This window comes from Balearica regulorum, chromosome 8 (genome assembly GCF_011004875.1).
Source record: "Balearica regulorum gibbericeps isolate bBalReg1 chromosome 8, bBalReg1.pri, whole genome shotgun sequence".
Lineage (NCBI taxonomy): Eukaryota > Metazoa > Chordata > Aves > Gruiformes > Gruidae > Balearica > Balearica regulorum.
In genome coordinates, this window is record NC_046191.1 from 18,106,026 (window position 1) to 18,110,132 (window position 4,107).

General features: G+C 42.1%; 1 long non-coding RNA gene across 1 annotated transcript; it reads left to right on the plus strand.

Annotated features, from left to right (window-relative positions):
• The first annotated feature begins 391 nt into the window (after positions 1-391).
• Positions 392-3,533, plus strand: LOC142602681 (uncharacterized). Its single transcript, XR_012836444.1, has 3 exons — positions 392-523; positions 2,400-2,581; positions 3,358-3,533. It is a non-coding gene; the product is annotated as an uncharacterized LOC142602681 (long non-coding RNA).
• The last annotated feature ends 574 nt before the right edge of the window (positions 3,534-4,107 follow it).

Genomic DNA, 4,107 nt, shown 5'->3' on the forward strand with positions numbered 1-4,107 from the left:
TTTTCTGAATCTGTTTGTCAGAGCAGTTCTTTTCATCAATGGGTAAGAAGCAGGAGCTTAAATTTAACGTAAGCAAGTAAAGGATGGGAGATGTCCCTTTTGTGGGAAAATGAGGAAAAATAGTATGAATCAAGCATGGTGGTAGACGTTTTTTGTTGCTCTTTTCTTCCCTTGCACACTTTCAGGTATCTATACAATGCCATTGAACTCTGTTATCTTGCAGGTTAATTTAACGTTGAGGATTTAATTCCGAACAGACTACCTATAAGATGATGGAGAGTCTCCAGAATGGTGAAACACATCATTAAACCTTGAGCATACGAAATACAAAGTCTGATGGAGGTTTAAAATATGGAAAGATGCGGGAGTTGTGGAGGATACAGAATACGTTATAATGACTAAATGCACTGAATTCAGACACTTATAAAACAGTAGGGGGGGAAACATCATCAGCAATAATATAACAACGTCAGAATTGCTGCTAATGATCCAGACATCTCATTTGACTCCTTTGTCTCCGTTGGTATGTACTTTGGTTATTTTGGTTAAGTTTTTTGTTTAGACCATACAACTGTTCCAGTTTGTGTGTGTTCATCTGAAAGCCATCTGCTCACTAGAGGGCAGCATTTGATAAAATGTTTAAAAGCAGGCTTTTTCCACAGAAGTGAAGAAAATACATGCAGGTCACTTTAATAACACTTTTAACAGTGTTCTCTGACATAAGTTTCCAGTTCTGTTTGGGCTGGAACCTGGAACATTGTTTGGCTTGATGAGACTTTTTGAAAGAATATTAAGGATTTATTCCACTAATAAATATGAATTGGTTTTAGATGGATATATTATTTCAGGTTTGTAGAAATCACACTCTGCAGCCTCTATCTTCTAGCCTTAGCCTTTTAAATGTACATAAATTAATATTTTAAATTCATATATTATTGTAAAAGAACAAAACATGCATAGGTTCACTTGTTTATTAGCCCTTCTCTTTGATTTAATTTCTATTACTACTGCTTTTCGAGCAGTCCCATCAGCATTATCACTTTTATTCAGCAAAACCCTCAGTTGCTGCAGAGTCTCAGTAGGCCTGTATGGCCAGGTACCTGTGGAGCCCCATCATGGTACTAGAGGCAACACCTTCTCTAGTGCTAGTGTTGGTTCCTTGATGGAAGCTGTTTTTTCCAGGGCTTCCAGCCATCTTGAACAGGTGAACGGCTCCATGCAAGAGCCAGCGATGCAAATGGCCAGGAGACAGCCTACCTGGACTGGCTGACCAGACAGGAACCCTTAAAGAGGTGTGGTTTGGCATTTAGGGTTAGATAAGCAGGTATTTTCTGATTCATTGCCAGCCAAGAAACACCATTTTGCTTCTCTGAACTAGGTGTATCAAATGAAAAGTGACTCCTGCCACCAAGCATTAAGGATCTATCTCAGGAGACTGTGTCACCCTTGGCTTTCTCTCTAGTTGTAGGGGAGGGAGAGCTTGTTAAAAAGGGCAGTTTAACTGACCTAAGACTTGAAATGCCTTCTGGAGGTGCACATCGTCTCTAGAGAAAGCATTTGAGTGATGAGACATCTAATTCGTATGTGTCTAAAATTAAGTGGCGTAACTTGGACTCCACAGCCACATATGTCACTTTTAACAGTGATTCCAGTGCATTTGTCTGGTGCACAAGAAGCAGACATGACCAGGGTTTGTACTGGAACCATTACTTGTGCTGGGAAATGCTCTGGTGGTTTAACAGACTTTGCTTTCTTACCAGGTTAAGCAGTGTTGACTTAGGTGAACTCTTTGTAAATGACATCTTTGCTAGGATTGCTAGCTGCGTGGGCCGGGTGAAAGCTGGATCCCGGGGATATGTGTGCTCAGCCTGCAGCAAACATGCTGCGGACACACCCAGGCTGGGAGCTGAGCTGTGGTTAATCACCTTGCACCTCTCGTAGTTCAGAGCTGGCTGCCAAGTGGGTGAAATTCTTATTTCCTATTTTAAGCTGTTAGTCTTTAGTACTGACTGCAACTTCGTGGTCAAGGATATTCCTGTGTAGTTAGCAAAACAGAAGGATTAATTTGGGTGACAGGAGATGTGTAAATGGAACATCATTATCGTTATCTTTAGAATTACATCTTTCACGTGCCAGGTAAATCCAGGAGGCAGTTAAACATTTTTCCCCCGTGACATTATTGCAAATGTCATTTTGTGCTTTAAGACTATTTAAGCAAAATAAATCCAGCAGCCAAGCTGGAGTGTGATGTTTGTATCATCATATATATGCTATTTTTTGCTCTAATAGATTGTCACAAACTAGACATTATTCAGGCCTCCAAGACAAATCAATCAGTGTGTCTTTTTATTTTAAATTGTTGTTAAATACCTCTCTTATTGTGTGCCTCTGTCTTGAAGCTTTGCAGGTGTGTGGGCTAACGATTGGTTTGGAGATGTTTGAGGAACTCTCCTGATTTACACACAGTGTAAGATACCAGCTTCTTTTGTCCTAATTGCATGTTTCTATCTAATGAAATGATGTCTCTGCTGAAGATGTGCTGCTATAAAGGAAGAGGAAGGAACCATGTGTAACAGCCCTGGTAACTATAACTTCCTGGAATCATTCCACAAAATCTTCAGTCCCTTTTTGTATATCCTGACTGGTTAAACTGTTGCTGGCTGGCAAGTGAAACACTGCGGTGCCACTGAAGAGCAAATTCAACTCGGTGCTTGTATGGTCTTCATCCAACAGTAGAAAGAAAACCAATTATTTGCTTTACACTTAAATCTTGGTAAAGAGCATACAAGAATGTCTGTTTCACGGTGCTGGGAGAGAGTAGTTTCTGCATGGACACCAAAGGTACAGACACACAGCAGCCCTGTGCCTTCATTTCATTTTAAATGGTTCATCTAGCTTAATCTGAAGCCTGAAGTTGAACCTCTACAAAGATCAACACTTGCTGATGAGGTATGGGGCAGAGCTGTTCTAATAGCACAGGAAGACTGAAGTTTTATACCATCTCACCTTCAATGCTTCCTGAGGAGCACTATGCCCTCTCTGCGAATGTTAGCAAAATGAACCGTGCTAAAATAGCCAGCTCACAGTACTGATGCGAGTGTGGTTGGTTGGTGTAACTGAAAGAGCAGGGTGGCCAAAGGGTACTCTTTCCAGAGAAAAGAGCTGGAGCTAGATCTCTCAGCACCAAAGATGACGTGAACTAAATAGTAATTCTTAGTGGTACTTCTTGGGTAGAGATTGAGCAATAGCTGCAACTGACTAAGGAGTGAAGACACTTCATTTTCTTCCCAATAGCATCATCCTGTTCTCAGACCTTCATCATCCTAGGAGGGTATTAATGTATTTTCTCCTTCCTAGAGCCAACACAAAAGAGATTCTTTGGGATTGATGTTCTTCGTGCCTGTTCAAGAAAATTCAGCTAGTCCTTTAAGCTACCTCCAGTGAAAGCTACTTGTTACCAAATAACTCAGTCCAAGAGCTTCCCATCCTATTGTAAATTACTTATGGTTATGCACTATCTTGCGGTGTGGCCAGCTAGGCAATTATATTTCATCAACAAAATAAGTAGAGTCCTGGTCTCTTCACCAAGGTAAGATACCTGAAAGGAGGTTAGTACAAGTGTCCTGCTATATCTACCATCATTCTTTGACACCAGCCTTGAATGCTGATGATCCCTGTAATTGGCTGCCTCTGTACCCAGAAGGCAGGAAGCAGTAGCATCCTCTCAGTCTCACCCTCATGTTGCATCCCTTATGCCTTCCTTTCTCCTGGACTAAGGGTAAATGAGAGACTTGCTAGAGTGCACTTTCCCTTGCTTTCCAACCAGCCAAACAGGGGGTGTGGCAGCTGCTCCCAAAAAAGGAGGAGCCCCTAGAGCTCAAGTTCCCACCTGCTTGGATGGGGACCCAGCCCACCTCCGTCTTCCTCAGCCACACGGAGCATTGCTGAGACTGCTGGCAAGGACTGGCAACTTCTGGACTTACTATCCATGGCACGACTTGTGGCAAACTGCTCGCTCAGTACTGTCAGCCCAGTCTCTGGCGGGGATTACAGTGGTAGTTATAAGTGGTGAACATGTTCCATTTTGTTGTTATGGTGGAAGCTGGA